Source organism: Macaca thibetana, chromosome 11 (assembly GCF_024542745.1).
Source record: "Macaca thibetana thibetana isolate TM-01 chromosome 11, ASM2454274v1, whole genome shotgun sequence".
Lineage (NCBI taxonomy): Eukaryota > Metazoa > Chordata > Mammalia > Primates > Cercopithecidae > Macaca > Macaca thibetana.
Genome location: NC_065588.1, coordinates 24,367,925 through 24,389,064, shown reverse-complemented (window position 1 = coordinate 24,389,064; position 21,140 = coordinate 24,367,925). Strand labels below are relative to the sequence as shown.

The window sequence follows — 21,140 nt, the reverse complement described above, 5'->3', positions numbered from 1 at the left end:
AACCCTGGGGCATTACAAAAAAAAAAAAAAAAAGATTTGAGAATCACTGTTTTTGAAGATGCCCTTTAGCCCCGCTGAGCTCGCGCTTCTGTTTTCTTCTGGGTTGCCATGTGCTGAGTAGCCATGACAGAAGGCACGGTTGAAGGAGTGGTGGAAAGGCTTGGCTGACAGCGGCAAGGAAGCAGCACTCAGTGTTCAAAAAGCACAAGTACTTTGTTCATGTTTCCTCTGTAGCCAAGTAGTATCTGTAAATTGAGTAGAGATTTTAAAGAGGAGAAAAAGTTAATAGTGTAAATTTTTCAAAAATGAATATTGCTGCTTTAAATAATCATATCTGACTTATTTTCTGATGTTATATATCTTTTATTAACTAAAAATACCTTGTAAGTTTTATTTAGCTTTCTTTTGGGTCAAATATGAATGTCTTTTCTCCATCTGATGCTATAACTTTTTTAAAAATGCAGAATTGCAACAAACTTTTCCCGCTTGTAAATATTTAGAGCCAACCTTTCCTGCCTGAAATGAGCATATCCACCTGAACTTCGAGGACTAGAATAATTTAGTCTCACTTAGGATGGGTCTTAAAGCTACATGACCCAATATCTAGTTTAGTTCAAAAATCCTATTCCCAGACCTCTGACAGATGGTTCTGTAGTCAGTCTCTGTTTGATCTTTTACCTTTCCTTGGTATGGTGTATGTCGGAATAAATTTACCAATGAGAAAACTGAGTCATAAATAGGTTAATTGACTGTGTCCAAGATCACTTGGATAAGTAACAAAGCCAGAGTGACCCATTCTTTCTGTATCCGCAGCCCTGCTTGTACCCTAAAACATTTGGTTGCCTTCAGTTTATTCCATTGCTGGATAGCTTATTTTAAAAAGTTATTTTTCATGATGTACTGACATGTGTGTCCCCATAATCCTGCCGTTAAAAACAAAAACAGGGCTAGACGCAGTGGCTCCCACCTGTAATCCCAGCGCTTTGGGAGGCTGAGGCAGGAATATCACTTGAGCCCAGGAGTTTGAAGTTGCAATGAGCTATGATGGTATCACTGCCCTCCAGCCTGGATGACAGAGTGAGACGTTGTCTCTAAAAAAATAAAAATTATATATTAAAAAAACTCTTGTTCTTTTATCTGGAGCATGAGACAATATATCTAGTCTTACTCTTCCAAATGACAACCCTTCAAATTGCTGATTGTACTTTATGACTGGCCCTCCCACGCTCTTAAATTTGATCTTTTTCAAACTGAGTGTATCTTCTCCTCCTAATAGCACCTGATTTAGCACAATTGTCATGCACACTATGCTCCGGGTTGATCTTTTCTGACTGTTGAATATCTGCCCAGTTCCCTACATACAGGATTGAAACCAGTTCTGGAACTTGTGTTTGAAATATTGTCTTACCATTGTTAGTTTTACCTGCATTTGATTGGACACTACAATTATTAACTGTATCCTCTTTTTCCCTTTTTTTTTTTACTGCCACATCCCATTTTTTGCTTGTATTGTGATTGTCAAAAATTACAAAGTCTTGTGAATTATGCTTAAAGCACATGTTTTCTTCTGTATTTTTTATATAGTAAGACTTTATGTTAAAGCAGGTTAAAGTTTCAACTTGTGGATTAAGTCCATCATATCTATCTTAGTTTTTTCCATATTTTAAAATTTCCTTACAGATTCTAGTTCAAATTTGATAAGTATGTCTTCACCTAGCTATATGGTTACATAATTATTCAAGTGTTTTGGGTAAGACAAAATTGTAAATATTATTTTTATCTTTTCCCATTAATTATTAAGCACATGTCTGTTTCACGGAAATGTAATCTATATGTTTGATTCATCATCCCATAATTTTTCTTGTTTTTTTTTGTTTGTTTGTTTTTTGAGACGGAGTCTCGCTCTGTCGCCCAGGCTGGAGTGCAGTGGCGCGATCTCGGCTCACTGCAAGCTCCGCCTCCTGGGTTTACGCCATTCTCCTGCCTCAGCCTCCTGAGTAGCTGGGACTACAGGCGCCCCATAATTTTTCAAAATGTAATTTTGTAAGAGCCATTGAACATCAGTCATTTTTATGATATGTGTGTGTGTTTATTCCTAACACTGGAAGATCATGTTTTGTTAGAAATAAACAAATGACTGCATGTTAAACATGTTTTGTTTAAGATATAAACTTGGTTAACTAGTGGCTGCCACCTACTACTGGAAAAATGTATTTTCATGCCAGATTGAGCTACCTCCTTTAAATAGACTAGGCAGATTTCCGTGATGTTAGACACTAATGTAGAATTTCCAGAGCCAGTACAGTGCTGTTCTTCTTTCACTGGCCCATAGATTAAGACAAATCAAGTTTGAAAAGAATATCATTACATTCAATAAAAGGTATAGAATACGAATAGATTGTTTATTGTCATGTAAAATAGACTGTACATGAAAACATGAATATTATATATGGGGAACCATACTTAAGGCATTGCAAATGTTGGACCAGCATACTGGACTTTATGCTGTTGAAAGGGTTCCATACTTTACGAAGTCTTGACCTGTTAATACTTCAAGGGAGCTCAGAATAAGGGATAAATGGTAGTTCTACCAACAGATAATAAAAAATAAAATAAAAATAGGAATCTATATGGTCACGGTCCAAGCAGGAAGTCAGAACCACTCTGATTATTTTCTTTCTTTTTTTTTTGAGACGGAATCTCACTCACCCTGTCGCCCAGCTGGAGTGCAATGGCTTGATCTCTACTCACTGCAACTTCCACCTCCCAGGTTCAAGGGTTCAAGCAATTCTTCTGCCTCAGCCTCTCAAGTAGCTGGAATTAGAGGTGCCTGCCACCATGCCCAGTTAATTTTTGTATTTTTAGAAGAGACGGGGTTTCACCATGTTGGTCAGGCTGGTCTCGAACTCCCGACCTCAGGTGATCCACCCAACTGAGCCTCCCAAACTGCTGGGATTACAGGCGTGAGCCACTGTGCTCGGTCTGATTATTTTCAAAAGGTGGTATATAATATTGGAAAAGTGTTACACATTGACAGTAAAAATTGTAAAAGAGCAGCTAGGCTTCAGGAACAGCAAAAAATTGCTACCACCTTTATACTTTGGAGACAAAGGGAGGAGGTGGGGTTACCAAGGTCACTGGACTGCAGCTGGAACCATGTGAGCCTGCCTGGCAGGAGGTAGACCAAGGACAGTCTGCTGCCTGAGACCCCTGGCAAAGCCAGGAAAGATGAGGGAGAAACTCAAATAGAAGAAGGTTCATAGATGTTGAAATTTGGATGTGGTTGATGAGCGTTTACCAGTATCTTTGTTTTTTTTAATATGTTTGTAATTGTCTATAATAAATGTTTAAAAAGTTAAAGACACACACACACACACACACACAAACAACACGTGCCTCCCGCATTCTCCTTACACCTCCATCAGTTCTCCTCCCAGTAGTGGAACTCACCTGGAAGGTGACTGCTAGAGAAGCCTGAGAAACTTGACCTCCAGTGATCAGCCTACACCAGGGATCAGCAGAGCAGGGGATGGGCAAAGAAAGAACACGTCTAGGCCGGGCGCGGTGGCTCAAGCCTGTAATCCCAGCACTTTGGGAGGCCGAGACGGGCGGATCACGAGGTCAGGAGATCGAGACCAGCCTGGCTAACACGGTGAAACCCCGTCTCTACTAAAAAATACAAAAAAAAAACTAGCCGGGCGAGGTGGCGGGCGCCTGTAGTCCCAGCTACTCGGGAGGCTGAGGCAGGAGAATGGTCTAAACCCGGGAGGCGGAGCTTGCAATGAGCTGAGATCCGGCCACTGCACCCCAGCCTGGGCGACAGAGCAAGACTCTGTCTCAAAAAAAAAAAAAAAAAGAAAGAACACGTCTAAGGCAGAGTGACTGGCAAGACCCTCGCCCAGGGCAAATGAGGCAGTGGTTCCCCTCCTGCTGTTCACACAAAATCTTCACTAGAATTTCCTGTTGTTCTCTAGGACTTTCTGAATCCCCCAAAGGTACCCTCTATTTAAATCTAATTTTGTGGGATTGGGGACAAACAATGTGACTATTTGACATAGCCCCGGCTGTGAAACCCATGGTGAGCCTTTGGACATTGCAGTGTCCATGTAACACAGCCGCACTTTTTACATACTTCCTGTTCACTTCCATTTACATGACTTCTACATAGCAGGGTCTATGAGTACTTAGAAATTTCAGACAAACTCTACTTTAGTTGGAATATTCATGGTTTTAGTTTGAATTACTTACCTTGCATAGAGAGTGAGCATTTGGGCAAGGAATGATTATAACTAAAACTTTGCCTGTTATAAATTAATGGCTTTTGGCACATATTGGTTGCATTTAGCTAATAATAAGAAAAAACATACCCAAGCTTTTATCTACACAGCCATAAAGATTGAAAACTGAAACAAAATAGAATGAAACAGGAGTACCCTAGCTACGTAGTTACCTGAATTAACATGTAAGATACTGCTGTCGTGTGGGAATGCATCTTTATACTGATTTCGTATTAAAGAGTAGGTACTTGGTTCTTAAAAAGAGAGAGTTTAATATTAGCAATAACACTTTTCCAAGTAAGGAAACACTAAAGTCTTTTCAAGGGCTACCAGGTATGGTTGCGCAGGTGGCATATTTTTTGAATGGCCTCCCTCAAGGGGCCGTCTTTTTCTTACTCAGACAAAGGCACCCTGTGTTCAAGCAACAGTCCTGGCCTTCCAACACTGATATTACCAGGTGGAAAACATTGCTGGGAGAAGTTTTGTGACCTTCTCTAAAGAAGTCTGACTTTTAGGATCAATATCAGGATTCTAACAGATACCTGTGAAGACTTTCTTGGCTCTGAGCAAGACAGAAACACTTGCTGGTTTTAGATTTCAGGTTTGCCTATTTTCATTTAGCCAAGAATACTTTGTGTATTTATTTTTACAACATTGTGGGTAAATCTTGTTAATCCTTTGTGGAATAGTAAAACCTTTAATTACATTAAGATCAAGATGGGATCACGAAGTGTTGCACTAATGTACTAAGGTACATCTGTACTAACACACAAGTTAATATTTACGTATTTTACAGAAGCTAAAGTATTTTAATCACTTGGCCAAAGACACTCACATAAGCCCTGAATGTAGATGCTTAAAACGCAGTGTGATTTATTTATGCAAAGGTAAAGCTGTCTACACAGGTCAGAAGAAATTTTTCAACCGGGTCAACATGGATGGCTTTTAAAGAATGGATGGCAAGTATTAGCAGTAGTGATGCTTGCAGGTGCTGGCTTCAGATGGGGTCAAGACCCAGATCTAGCACTGCCCTAATTAACTTAACCTCCCTGCGCCTCAGCTCTAGGAAATGGGAGCAGCGCTAATAGTACCATCCTTTGAGGTTTTTGTGAAGATGAAGTGTAATGGATCTAAGTGTCAAGCACTTAGAATAGTGCTTGGTAAATAACACTAAAAAATCTCTTAAGGCTCATTTATGATTTAAAAAAAATCAACTTTTTTGAGTTATGTATTGTTTTCCTGTTCAAATTGAGCAACACTTTTTTTTTTTTCTAGTTTTTCTTACGCTTCTTGCTTCTTGTGCCTGACATTATTCTCGCGTTGTTTTGAGATTAGGGTTTTTATTTTAAACATTTTGTAGATTGCTTTTTATTCCTTATATATTCCTCATTTACCCCTTTTCTTTGTGTTGCTAAAGATATCCCATTTATTGATCATGTATATTCCTTTTTTTCTGAGGGAGGTGACATTAGGAAACAACAGCATAGCAAAATACTACGGAATTGAGATTTGGTTATGAGTCTCTGTAGCTCCTCTTAGTTTTAAAATTCTTTGAATCTCTGAAATTGAATATTCTTACAAATCTCTGAAATTGACAATCTGAAATTTGAGTAGGTGATGCCCCAATCCCATCGAGGAACACAGTTTTCCTCTTACTCTCTTTTTGGGATGTGTGTGTTTATTCAACATGTGTATATTTTCTCCTTTCCCCATCTGGCATCTGCTTTAGTACCAGCCTAGCTAGCTGTTCTGTGTCAAGAGTACTTTAGCCTTTTCATTATCAAAGAGAAAGAAATGAAATAATATAAAAAAGAAAATCCTTCCCCATCCCCCTCCTGCTTCACTTTTGTTGTTTCTGAGCAAGTTTCTTGCCATTTACCTTTGCATTTGCATTGCTTATTGATTGGCAATTTTAAAATTGTTTATTGTGCTCTTTTGTTTCACTGTTCAAGAGCTAAAACAAAAGCTACCAGGCCCTGCGAGGTACACATTTGCATGCGGTGAGCGTTGCCCAAGGAAAAAGTAATTGCTAATGCATATTTATGTGGCACAAATTTGCCATTTGTTTATGCATAAAATTATCAATAGTGCAGGGCGGCCCAGCCGTAGAAAATGGTGACCTTTTTAGCTTAATAAATAGAAATCAGCTGTTATTGTGAAGAGATCAGCCATTTATTCTGTGTTGAGGGACATTGCCGGGAAAATGCAGATTGGGGCTGGCAATATCATTAAATGGAAGGCCAATGACCCTTTCCGTAGAGTCTATTATACTTTATCTAATAGGGGATAAATGACTCTGGTTGGCAAATGGAATAAAGAACAACAGTTTTTTTTTTTTTTTTTTTTCCTTTTGGTAATTTTATAACCGTATAGATTTTAAGCCAGTAAAACTGAACAGGAAATCTCATGCTGACTTGTTGCTAGAATTCTCTCAAAAACTATCTGTTTTAAAGTTTTTTTCCTTATTCATTATTCTCTATTTCTGTTTGTACCCATGGAAACAAAAAGTAAGTCAGGTGATATTTTTCTAGGAGAAAAGTTCTTTCCTTAATTTTTTGGGTTTTTTTTTTTTTCTTTTCTCTTTCCTCACTCTCTCTCCCCCTCATATTTTAATCTTTGCAATGAAAATGAAGGTATCTTTGCGTTTGTACAGGGTTGCCCTATATTTGATATCATAAAAATACTAAATGTGGAAGAAGATATTCTCGAAATTTAAAAAAAGTTACCAATGTATTATGCTTTTTAGAAAAATTAAGCTTAATACTTTCTAAGTGATAAGAATGGCTTTTGATGTGGGCCCTTTGGTTTGGAGAATATTCTGTAAATATAAAACCCTCTCATAAGCATACTTTCTCAATATGTAAAACACCAAGCAGTAGTCACCTTTGGTGATTGTGTCCCTGCTGTGTCTGGTAAATAAAATACCTTTTGTCTTTCTGGGGCTTGTCTCTGTCCCTTTAATGTGGCTTCCTTGCACACTATGTCTATTTGGCTAATAGTGCTGTGGTATGTTAGTGAGCATTTCTGCCTCTTAGGAATTGTTATCCAGTTTTTTCAATCATGATAGAATTCACTATCAAGTGAAAGCTGCGTTTGTTTTGAAAATGGTATTATGTAATATTTGATCCACTTAAAATTTTACATAATAGACGTTAAGTTATGAAACAAGATGATAAAACAGAGACCCATAAAAGCACCTCAGAACATGGCTAACATCTTTGAAGCTACCTGCGTGCTCCTCCCTGACTGTGTTTCTTAACACAATTTCACGGTACCGTTTTGAAAGTTTACACAGTAGTGGTTTTGCAGCCACCAATCTTTCCCTCGTGCTGCCCTTTAGTATGACAGTGCATTCTGCAGCATGTCACTGAAGTGACTGAGTAAGCTTTTACTGGCAGAAATGGGTCTGTCGTTCCTTTTTAAAGTAGAGGGTGTAAATAGGATTCAGACACTAGGGTACATTAGTCCATAAAATGAATATATTTTTTATGTCATTTGTAAGGTATTGATTTTAGGTCCATTAGATTCACAGTCCCTAGTGGGAGGAAAAAAACAATGATTTAATGGGTAGGTTGGAAATTCCAGAAGGAAGAGCAGCAGTGATTAACCCCTTCTTTCTCAACTCCCTGCCTGTGTAATATAGTATCTTCTAGAAGTTGAGACAAGAACCCTGGGAGAAAGGGACAGAACGCTTATCATCTGTCTCCCCTGCAGTTTACAGAGGGTCAGAAAACAAATTTCAGCTCAGTTATTTCTGTGTCTCTGAATGTGATAGAACAGATCACTCAGGGTTAATAAAAGTTGTCAAAATTATTTTTTTAGATGGGAGTTTTTAAGTTGATGAATTTGTTTTATTTTTACAAAGTTCAGAGTGTATTTATTTATTTTGAGAGTCTTAACAACTTAAGATATTATTTAGGGACCTTACAGGATATGAAGGAATTGAGCTTAGCTTTTTTTTTTAACAATTTTTTTTTTCTCTCAACTCTAAGAAAGGAAAGTTCCTTGTGGTATCATGCCAGTTACAATGTTTCTTAAGCGAGTTTTAAGTGATATTAGCAATATTGGCGATCTTAGTAATTTTTAAAGTAGGTTGTTTCCTGTTCTATAAATACATAGAAAATTATTAGTTTATACAACCTCTTTTCTGATAAAAGAAAGACTGAACTATCATTTCACTGCTATGTAATTAAATTTGGGTGCAGAGTACTTATAATAATTCTAGTCAATTTCATACACCTAATGTTACTACCACCTAAAAAGAATTATCTCTCAGGCTGCTTTGCCAGCTACATCTTCATTCTTGTATCTAAAAAAATCCTAATTATAATTTAGGTAGGAAATGTTTTTAAAATTCCAATTATATTTCCAATCTTTTGCCATAGTGATATGTTGTCATTGAAGAAAAATATGCCAACTGCAATCTGGTTACCTCAAAACTTGACCTGACATAAAGATGATGGTATCAACAGACATTTTTAGAACTTCATATTTTAATTCAAGTTCTTCATGTTCTATAATAAACATATAAAAATACAAGCTCCCTCTTGTGGGTAAAATTACCACCTGTGAATTTCTGTGTCAACCAAATATATGATATGATAAAATTTCACTGTTTCACTTAGTAAACACAATTGTGGTAGTCTCTTTACATTTGGGCAGATGAGACAATTCAATTAACTGAAAAAAAAAAGTGGAGTTTGTGGTATTTTTTCTAAGTAAAATTTTTTATGGAAATACATTTTTAAAACTCCACTGACTCTATATAGACAGTCTTTATTTTACTTCAGCAGCATACTTTCCCATGTTGAAAGTTCTTTTGTTATTGTTTTGGTTGGCTTTTGTTTGTTTGCTTTTTTGAGATGGGGTCTCATTTTGGTGCCCAGGCTGAAGTGCTGGTGATGCAACCACAGCTTACTGCAGTCTCAACCTCCTGGGCTCAAGCGATCCTCTCGCTCGTCTCACCTCAGTCTCTCAAGTAGCTGGGACTACAGATGCACGCCACCATGCTTAGCTAATTTTTAAATTTTTTGTAGAGCTAGAGTCTCGGTGTTGCCCATGCTAGTCTTGAACTCCTGGGTTCAAGTACTACTTTTGCTCCAGCCTCCCAGAGTGCTGGGATTACAGGCGTGAGTCATCATACCCAGCCTGATGTTCAGAGTTTTTAATGATAATTTTTTTCTCATTGTCGAATATTCTTCAATGAAGTAATGAGTAAACTAATGAAGTAATGTGGATTCTTCTCTTTGTCAACATTGTGGCATTTGAATTTCTGTGCTTCTTAACAGAAGTTCTGATTTTGGAATGGAGTAAAATGCTTCGATACCAGGCATGCTCCAGGAAGGTATAGTATGGTAATAAAACTATTCAAATACAGTAAACCTTGTGATCACAACTGAATAATCAGTGATGATATAAAAATGAACGCCAAGACATTACTCAATTTCCCTTGAATTGGACTGATAGTAGAGCGACTGAGCCAGAACCAACGCTGTGGCTCCTCCCTTGTACAGGTTCCTTGCTTTCATAAGTCTGATTCTTGGGAATCTCAACAGATTGTCAGGGCCAATTTTTGTCTAGCTTAGGAAAATTGGTAACAAAGCCAGAATTTTATTCACTCATGACAGTGGCAAGAGCACTTTCTGAAGTTGAGCTGAGCAGGGCAATCAGAGAAATACATAGCAGGGATGGAATGAAATGAAAAACAGCTGAACATTTAACAAATAACTGTGTTGACCATTGCTATTATATGTTTGAATGGGCTCAAAGAAGAGACCTAAGAGGACACCTGACGATGCCTCATGAATCATTTCAAGCAACAAGAATCTACCTTAGTGTAGCCTGTCCTAAAGCATTTGCAGGATATTTACATTAAAATTGAACCACAACAACTTCTGAGTTTTTAGATTAATTGTGGTGGCTTTATAATGCCAAGATAATGCCCCTTCTTCCATAAACCATAATTTTATTACATTTATAAATGTAAATTTACATTTACATATATATTTAATGGTTTATGTATCAATTTACATATATAAATATAAATTTCTTTTGAAAACCTTACACATCTTCTACTTTCAAGAGTCATATGTTGATATTTACTAAATAAAACAATGCACTGTTAATGGTCTACTTTTATTTTTCCAGCTTTCCTCTTGCTGATGACATGATTCCTGTTTGAATCTGTTGACAAGATTCTGAAAGCCGAACAGAGAATTCTGGCACTGCAGTGGGTAGGAAAAAGGTATATTCATAAAACACATAATATACACTTTTGAAAAATTGATAACTATGCTATTTCACAAAAATGGAAGTTTATATGGTTTCTCTTATTTTTAATTTATAAGTAAAAATATATAAAACATATACATAAAAAAGTAGAGTACATAGTCTTTTATATTCAGATGACAACTGGCTTTTTAATTATAATTTTGAGACTCATTATGATGGTAATGTCTCTAAACTGGCAGATGATAGCAACATTTCTTTTCTTTTCATTTTCTTAATGAGATACACTTTTTCTGAAGTTGTGAAAGCTTTTTTCTCCACTGAAAAATGTTTTTTGGAACATTTGTTGCTACTTTTCTGTTGTTGCTTCAAAATAAATATTTGGGATTACAATGGATAGGTCACATATTTTAGAAAATTTCTATAGGCTATTAAGTATTCCGGGGTATGATTCCGTTAATACATACAAAAATGTAGTATTGCTGAAGCCAGACAAATATTTTCTAATTTACTGGCAGAAACATTCCATGGGCATCTATCTGTGTGTGCATGAAATCCCTGTTTGTCTTTTCAATAGTGTTATACTCTTGGGAACAGGCACTGAAAGTTTGACCACAGATCTAGAGCCGAAAATCGTTTTCTAATTTATTGATTGACTAGTCATCATGCGGGCAACTGCAGTAAAAGGATGAAGGGAAGGAATTCTGTTGTTCGGGAGAAGTTTGTCACCAGTAAGATGGAAAGGGAAATCTCCTTTTGTTGATACCTAAAAAGAATAATGAAATAGTGTTTGTCTTGCATAATGACTTAAAGCTCATTTGTTCAGAAATCTGCTCTTACAGTATTATGACTTATGTTCCCACCGTTTCAAGATGCAAGTATATGTGTGAAAACCCTTAGAATTAATGGTAGTGGTTACCTCTTTTACAAACAAAATTGTTAAAATCCCAATAATATTATTAAAATACTTATAACTCAGGCTTCATATATTCACAGACAAATGAAACAATATAATATAGAAGAAAACATAGCGAATAATGGATTTTTATGCTAACAAAAGTGGAATAAATCACAACAAAATTATTCCAAACAAAAATTCTATAGGTTTACAGGCAAAAATACCAATATAAATAAAATTAAAAGGCAAGTGACAAACTGAGACTGCTACTTCTAATAAGTATGGCAAACATCAAATGTAAAGAGCAGTTATAAGAAAGACACTAATATCTTAATTTAAAATATAATGAGATATAAGAACAAGTAGTTAATAAGGAATATAACTGTAATATAAAAACTAATAAAAGGAATGCAAAGTTATGCATCACTTATCTAACTACGGGAAAGTAATTTGGAATATTATAACAAGAGTGTAAAGAGACGGACATTTTCAATAATTCTGGGAAAACCTTATATTTGTTCAACTTTCCAGGAAGGAATTTGACCACTTCTGTTAACAGCCTTAAATGCTTTCAAAGCATTCTATGCAACATTCCCATGCTATTAGTTTGGAAGATATTTGGTTGCAAGTGATCCAGATCCAACATAACCATTTAAACAAGATAAAATTTTATATTTCTTTTAAGTCAATTTTCATATATTTGTAAGTGGAAGAATTTGAGATAGATTTAACTGTTCAGCAGTAGAGCAGTGGCTAGATAAATTTGAACACGTTTATGTGATGGGATATTCTGCAACCAGAATGAAATGAGTATTTCATTTGATATTTAAAATTTGATATTTGATATTTAAAATTCTTTTCTAAAGAATTTTAAAGGATATAAAATTATGCATAATGCAATGTTAAATTAAAAAATCGGAGTCTACACTAAAGATATAATGTGTTTCCAAGTTTGTGGGTACATACTTACACACATGTATGCATGTATATATCTCCACATGTGCCTATATATTAGAAACACAGAAAAATTAATAGAAAAAATAATAAACACATCAAATATAATTAACTCTGGATATGGACTCATGAGAAGTTTTAATTTTCTTCATAGTTTACAGGGTTTTTAAATAGTAAGTATAATTTAATATTAAAATTTGAGAAATATAAAAGGTATGGATTTTCAGAAGGTATACATAAGTTGCTAAGTGCCTCTGTTTGTTACGATACTGTATATATATATATCTCTGTTCAAGGAGAGTTGAAACAGCCCAGCACTCATCCTTTTGGTTATTTTTTTCCCAAAGTCGGGTTGAAATGAGGATTCCTGCTCAGTAGATCCATACAACCACTTAGACATCTTGATCATATTGCAGCCTGACTGCCTCTTTTAGTTTAGGGCAGTTCAAGGTACCGTGCTGCAGTTCAGTGGCACTGGGTAAACACATGAAGGCTTCTGGTATGCATGCCTATTTCAAAGGCACAAAGCAAAACTTGTGTGTAAGTGGAAGAGGTTGAATACTGCAGTTCTGGATTAAGATTTTTTTTAAAGTATTATGTTACCTTAGAATATTAGAAGAGTGAGAATGTAACTCTAAGATGAGTGAAAAATCACAATTTGATAGCAATGTGAGAAAATATTTGTGGAAATGACAGTGAGAGCCTTTTTTTCCCCCTTTCAAAACGTAAACTGACTTAACTCTTTGAACTTGTAAGAGAAGCATGATGTTTAGGAGCATAGACCTTGGAGACAGATTGTTTGGGTCTGTCTCCTAATTATACCACTTATACCTGTTTACTGTTGGTTTGTTCCTTAACTGCTATTGCTCAGACTTCTCATGTGTCAAAGATAAATAATAATGGAAAACATACCATGCAAATAGTTACTACATGGACACTGGTGTGACTAGTGTTTAAAGTTCATTAAGCAAAATAGACTTTAAAGCCCAAACCATTACTAGAGAGAGTCACTTTATAAATGATTCAAGTTTCAATTCAGTAGGAAGACAGAATAATTTTAAATCTCAATGCCCCTAATAACATCATCTTGAAGTGTATTAAGGAATAATTGATAGAACAACAAGAGAAATAAACAACTGTATAATAGCAGTGATATTAATTCACTTGTCTTAGTAATTGATACAATAAAATAGAAAAATTGGTGAGGATTTAGTTGAATGGCAAGATTAAGAAACATGACCTTATAGATATGTGTGGAACATTGCATACAACTGTAAAATTTACATTATTTTCAAGCACATAAGAGACAATGATAAACATTGACCATATTCTAAGTCACTGAATAGCTCGTTAAATTACGCCCCAACCATTTTCCAAGAATTAAAATTGTACCACAATGAAATTAAGCTGCAAACAAAAATAGAGCTAGGAATATAGTTTCACAATTAAAAAGAAATCACGGGCCGGGCGCGGTAGCTCAAGCCTGTAATCCCAGCACTTTGGGAGGCCGAGGCGGGTGAATCACGAGGTTAGGAGATCGAGACCATCCTGGCTAACACGGTGAAACCCCGTCTCTACTACAAATACAAGAAAATTAGCCGGGCGTGGTGGCGGGCGCCTGTAGTCCCAGCTGCTGGGGAGGCTGAGGCAGGAGAATGGCGTGAACCCGGGAGGCGGAGCTTGCAGTGAGCCGAGATCGCGCCACTGCACTCCAGCCTGGGCGACAGAGCAAGACTCCGTCAAAAAAAAAAAAAAAAAAAAAAAAAAAGAAATCACAATGGAAATTAGAAAGTTTTTAGACTAAACAATAATAGATATCCTACATATAACAATTGTAGAATGCATATAAGAAGTGTTTACTGGGAAATTTATAACCTAAAGGAATATATTATAAAAACAAAGGGCAAAAATTAATAGGCCAATAATTCCTCTCAAGAAGTTATAAAACAACAAAATAAACTCAGTGTAGTAGAAGGAAGGAATTAATTAAAGTAAGAACAAAATTAACAAGGTGGAAAACAGTCATGTAACAAAGAGGACTAAGAAAGCCAAAAAACTGATTGTTGGAAAAGGTGAATAAACGTTTCAAACCTCTGATGAGACTGAGCTACAATGCAAGAAAAATGGGCAGATTACCAATATCAGTATTGAAAAAGGAGACACTACAACAGATATGTATAATGCCAAAATTTGCTGAAAAGAAATAGAGAACTTGAATAGTTCTATAACTGTAAAGGAAATTTAATTCAGTAATCAAAAATCATCCTATAAAACAAAAGCAAAAATCTTGACCAAGATGATTTTGCAGGCAAATTCAAGGAAGAAATAAGTTTAACCTTTTTTTTTTTTTTTTTTTTTTTTTTTTTGAGACCGAGTCTCACTGGGTGGCCCAGGCTAGAGTACAGTGGCCTGATCTTGACTCACTGCAACCTCTGCCTCGCAGGTTCACGTGATTCTTGTGCCTCAGCCTCCCAAGTAGCTGGTATTATAGGCTCATGTCACCATCCTTGGCTAATTTCTTGTATACTTTTAGTAGAGATGGGGTTTTACTATGTTGGCCAGGCTGATCTCAAATTTCTGACCTCAAGTGATTCACCTGCCTTGGCCTCCCAAAGTCTGGGATTACAGACGTGAGCCGCTGCACCCAGCCGAAGTCTAATCTTACATAATTTTTTATTTTCAAAAGATAGAAGAGGTTACAATCTGAATTCATTTAATAATTATCATATAATTTTCATACCAAAGCTGATGAGAATAGTATGAAAAAGGACTTACAGGCCAATTCCTCTTGTGATTATAAGTGGAAATATCCTCAACAGAATATTAGCAATTCAAATTTGGCAATATATAAAAATAATCATTTAATCATTTAATAAAAAATTATGGCCAAGTTGATTTAGTCCAGAAATACAAGGTTTGATAATACGTAAAAAAATGAACAATTTAATACAGATTAAAACAAAGTATCATATGATCATTTCAATAAATGCAGGGCAAGCATTTAATGAAATTCAACATCTATTTCTTGTATTTAAAATTTTTTGGAAAACTAAAAGCAGGGAGGAACTTCCTTAATGTGATATAAAATACATACAGCAAAGATAAATTGTAACAGTAAAATGTTAAAGGCTTTCCTTCTGTCTTCAAGAACAAGACAAGGATATTTGCTATCACCCCTGCTATTTAGTATTTTTCTAGAAATGCTAGTCAATGCAGTAAAGAAAGATAAGGAAATAAAGTTACTAGGATTGAAAAAGAAACAACCATTGTTATTGGCACATGATATGAGTTAATAAGACAATTTTGCAAGACTGATACATATAATATAATATAAGGTACAGTGTTTCTATGTATCAGCATCGTTTTTTTCTAGTTTCTGGTAATAAGAGATGCGCAATATTTCTATGGGGAAAATTGTGAAACATTATTAAGTAATATTTTCTAAGGCTGATATGAATGATGAGATATACCATATTCAGGCACTGAAAAGATCCAGTATTGTAAAGATGTCACTTTCTCCCTTATTGATTTATAAGTACCATGCCATCACAATAAATATGCTGTTTTTGTCTTTGTTTCTTGTTATCTGTACTGTGTGTGTGTGAGAGAGGGAAAGAAAGAGGGAGAAATGTCACAAGTTGATTCTAAAATGCCAAAGACAAAAGATAGTCAAGATACTCTTTATAAAGGAGCAATGTGTAGGAAGACTTGCCCTACAGATATTATTAAGCTCTGTTAATTCAGAAAGTGTGACATTCCTGCATGGATAGACAAGTAGGCAAATGAGAGACAATAGAGAACTCAGACTCTTGCAAATATGGATACTTTATTTCTAATAAAGGCAGTCCTTTAAAGTAGTAGAGAAATAAATTTTCAATATGTGGATACTGAGAAAATTGATTTTCTATGTAAAAAATAAGATTGGATCTCTACTTCACATCACACAGAAAAATCAACTTTAGTTGGCCCAAACCTAAGTGTGAGGGACAGAACAATATTGAGAGACTCTAAGATTATAACCTGGGAATATGACTTAGGAGTAGAGAAGGGTTCTTTAAGCCACAAAAGCACACAACACATTTTCTCCTTGTTGTTTATCAGAAAACACCATAAAAAGAGTGAAAAACGGGACCTAGAGTAATAGAATAAATTTCCAAAACATCATTGACGAGGTTGGTATCCAGAATTGATTTTTAAAAAACTACAAATCATTGATAAAGTTCACACAATCCAGTAGAAAAAGGCAAAAGAAGAAATCCAAATGGACAATAATTTGATAATGTTCAATATATGAAATAATGTCTAAGACATGAAAAAATCCTTAATCTCAGTAGTAGCCAGGAGATACAACATAAACTCATAATGAGATTCCACTACCCATGCCTCAGAATAGACAAAAGTAAAATGTCTAGCAGTTCAAAGCATTGACAAGGTTGGAGAGCAACAGCAACACTCATCTAGGGCTTGTTGGGATGTAAGTTGGAACAGCTACTCTTAGATACAGTACCTAGTAAAGTTGAAGTTTGTAGCCCTTGCTTAAGCAATAGCAACTCTATTATTCCTAGAGATAAATATCCTAGAGAAATATGCGCATATATGTGTCAGAAGACGTCTACAAGATGGGTTACAGGAGAAATATTTGTATTTGCCAAAAATCTGGAAATAATTCAGCTGTAATCAGCAAGTTGGAAAATTATAGAACAATCGTACAATGACATGTGAAGTATTGAAAATGGAAGAATCTTAGTGCTGTAATGAATATTAGCTGGAAAAATCAAGACACATCAGAAAACACACAGGATGATTCCAGCAAACTAAATTATATCATTTAGGAATGCACTGTAGATAGGAAGACTAAAGAAAAGCAAGAAATACCAGTGTAGAGTGCTGATATCTAGGAATGAGGAAAGAGGTTGAGGTCAGGGTGGAGAATTTGTGTCCAGGAACACTTCTAACTCAAGAGAGAGTGCCAGTAATGTCCTGTGTGGTGCTTCCATGGGCATGTGCTTTATTACTATGTGTTAAACTGAACATATTTTCTATATATATCTCATGATAGATAAATGTTAAAATAATAGAGCAAATAATTGATAGATTTTATTAATTTTTTAAGTGGTGTTTTATGCTTTAAGTGGGAGAAATATCCTGGCAAATAGTGTAAATTAAATGGAGACATCTTTCAAAATTAAGTAAAATAATTGAAGATCTTATAAAGAGTTCCCCACATTAGGCTGGGCATGGTGGCTTACACCTGTAATCCCAGCACTTTGGGAGGCTGATGCAGGTGGATCACGAGATCAGGAGTTCAACACCAGCCTGGCCAAGATGGTGAAACCCCGTCTCTACTAAAAATATACAAAAATTAGCCAGGCATGGTGGTGGGTGCCTGTAATCCCAGCCACTTGGGAGGCTGAGGCAAAGAATTGCTTGAACCCGGGAGGTGGAAGTTGCAGTGAGCCGAGATCTCGCCACTGCACTCCAGCCTGGATGACAAAGCGAGACTCCATCTCAGAAAAAGAAAAAGAGTTCCCAACATTAGAAATGAAGAAAAATAGCATAGTAAAATGAGCATTTATTCTGTCCAGTATTCTGGAAAAGAATACCAGGCTGGGCATGGCGGCTCATGCCAGTAATTCCAGCATTTTGGGAGAGCGAGGCGGGAAGATGCCTTGAGCTCAGGAGTTCGAGATCAGCCTGGGTGACATAGGAAGACCTTGTCTCTTTAAAAAAAAAAAAAAAAAAAAAAATTGCGTGGTGGTAGATGCCTGTATTCCCAGCTACTCTGGAGGCTGAGTCAGTAGAATACCTTTAGCCCAGGAGTTCAGGGCTGCAGTGAGTCGTGTTCATGCCAGCTGGGTCACAAAGCAAGACCTTGTCTCAAAAATAATAATAATAATAATAAAAAAAATAAAGAAATGTAATAGACGATAGTAGGCATAGAAGGGTATTAGACTGAATGGAATAAAAATGTTTTGAGAACTCTAAAGTTACAGATGTTTACATATATTTTGAGTACTTCTCTGTGTTAAAAATCCTTTCCAATAAATCAATAATAGTCACAAAAATGCTTAGTTGATCACCAGATTATATCCTGAATTGACCAAAACCAACACAACAAAATAAGAAACTTCACATAGGTATTATAAATCCAAGAGTTTATGAAGTTAAATTGAGGATAATGATTAGTTATACCATTGGTGTCAGTATATTTTTGTTTTGCTTATCTCTTTCTATGTTAACATTCTTTTAAAATGTCACTGCATTTATAGTTATTTGCTTTAACCATTTAGCCACTTAATAATTTGTGATCCTAAGTGGTTGTCATTTGTACACGCCTTTTGGTCACCTTTCTCTTTTACTTGCAAATAAGCAAGCTCTTTGCTTTAACTATTTATCAAATCCAATCACTTTTTTTCCTCAGTCACCCTAATCTACAAAGTAAAACACTTTATTGCTTGAAAAAGGAAAATAATCCCAATATACTGTAAATTGTCAAGTGAGTTCTATATAATTAAAGATTACCCTGCAATATACAATTTTTAAGGCATTTATCCCGACAGGGTTCACTGGCCTTTGAGAATGAGCCACTTTGTTGACAAATCTATCATCTAAATTGTGCAACATTAATGAGAACTCTGAACAGCACACTCTTACATTTTAATGGGGATGGCAGTTAAAAAATATGCACACACCAAAACAAAATACTGAATATGACTGAAATTGATTTTTAAAAGGTCTGCCACCTGTAGATAAAAATGTGCATTACTCTGAACACATAATAATTAACAAGAATGAAAGACCTTGGCCAAATCTGATGACCCTCTGAAATAAAAATCCTGGTTGTTACTTTAGTAAAGAAGGCACATATTTTAGGTTGCACAAATAAAGGCTCCTGAGGCTACATACCTGTGCCCCTAATTGTTCCTGCTTTACAATTTCATCCCCATTTCTCTTGTAACATATGGTAGAATTGATTCCTGAAAGTAGTCTTTGGATGTACATCCTTTGTTTCTTAATAATTCATTGTGTGATCATATATCTTCTGAAAGGTATAACATTTCTGTTGTTGTCTATTTCTATTTCTCATTGTCTTTCAGAACCTTTATAAATCATTGTAAATTGTCTCTTACTGTACACCTAAATCTCTTGAGTAAGACTCCTTTTGCTAATATACTTTCAGCTTAGTCTTACCAAGATAATGAAACATTTTCGGTAAAACACCATGCAAAGCAGGCTAAAGGAATACTTAAATCTAATGCTACCATACCCTTATAATTTTTTTCTTAACACAACATTATTTGTTTAAATGCCTGATTATACTTGATTGTCTTCGTGCTCTACATACAAATATTTTATCTGAATAAGTTAGCATAAAATTATTAGATGTATTTTCTGGGTGTTTCAAGTGTATGTACATATAATTCACTGGGAGAGTTTTACTAGCACACTTTTGAATTACAGAGTTAATTTCAAAAGGTACATCAATTTAAGTAACATAATGCCATCTCAGTAGAAATGCTCCATTTTCCTGATCTTGGAACTAGATATCGCTACTTGAGTAGCCAATAGTGATCCACTTGACGCAGCCCTCAAACTGTAGCCTGGCAGAATATAATGGTCATATGTACAGTTTTTTTGGCTATGGCTTTTCAGTTTCCTCTTTGGTTAAAAATATGTGCGAATCTCTCAAAAGTTATGGGACAATTTGGGTTTGATTACTTTTTAAAAGTCAGATGACAAAATCTGCTCCTTAATAATATAACAACAATTGCTTAAGCATCATTCTGTTGTCCAGCAATTATTTGTAATGAAGAGGATTTTTACTTCCAAATAAAATAATACATGAACTTTTGACTAAAAGCCTTTAACATAATATATGTGAGCAAGCAATTGCTTATTGTTTGTGTTTCTTTAGAAAGACAAAGAAGTTGTTCTAACAAGAATAATTTAAGTAAAAACCATGAACGCAAACTGTTTTCATAGTACTTTCTGCAAAGTTAGATTACAGAAATTCTAGATTATACATCTTCTCAGTGGAAGTGTTGCCCACAGTCACATTCTGTAAATGCAAATATATTTTGCATACATAAGTGAGGTTGAAGTGCTGAGATTAATTGTTAAATGAATATAAAAATATTCCCTAATTCATAATTACAAATTGTGTTTTGTATTTTCTTACATAATGCTCATATCTGTGCATCTTTTAGATAATTTGTGAAGAGTAACTTACATTTTATGAGTCATTGGTGTTTTATGATATTCTATGATATAACAAAATATAAACATGATGTTTGGACTATAATTGGGGGATATAACTCCCCTCATAACATGGTAAGGTTTTTGTTTGTTTGCTTTCTTTTCTTTTGTGTGTTTTCTTTTTGAGACAGGGTCTTGCTCTGTTGCCCAGGCTGGAGTGCAGTGATGCCATCTTGGCTCACTGCAACCTTGACCTCCTGGGCTCAAGTGTTCCTCCCACCTCAGCCTCCTGAGTAGCACAAGTGTTATCCTAGGCATTTCAAATCTTTGTGACAGAAATGGTTTCAAGGCAGATGTGTATTTAGAAAAAAGTTACAATTTTATACTATTACCAATATGAATTCTAGAAGGATTAGAGATTTAAATTCTTATCAAAAGAAACCATAAAAATACTAAGAGACAGTGTTGGTGAATAGAAGTAGGAGGAGGATTGAAAGTCCTTTTAAAGCATTACACCAAAGGCAATAATCACCAAAGAAAAATTGTGATAGGTTTGATCACATAAATGAAAAAGCTTCTTTGCATCT

The 21,140-nt window shown here is 35.4% G+C and overlaps 1 protein-coding gene across 17 annotated transcripts in view; it reads left to right on the top strand.

The window, feature by feature from the left end:
- Nucleotides 1-21,140, top strand: part of SOX5 (SRY-box transcription factor 5) — a 1,034,891-nt gene that overhangs the window by 274,578 nt on the left and 739,173 nt on the right. For 11 of the 17 annotated variants that reach the window (XM_050746696.1, XM_050746702.1, XM_050746700.1 and 8 more), the window contains one exon: nt 10,425-10,521. The exons of 1 other annotated variant lie outside the window; for it this stretch is intronic. The gene's annotated coding sequence lies outside the window, so the exon portion shown is untranslated. Of the gene's footprint in view, nt 1-9,565; nt 9,632-10,424; nt 10,522-21,140 lie in introns of all 17 variants that reach the window. 5 more of the 17 variants (XM_050746694.1, XM_050746693.1, XM_050746689.1 and 2 more) reach the window with 2 other exon arrangements.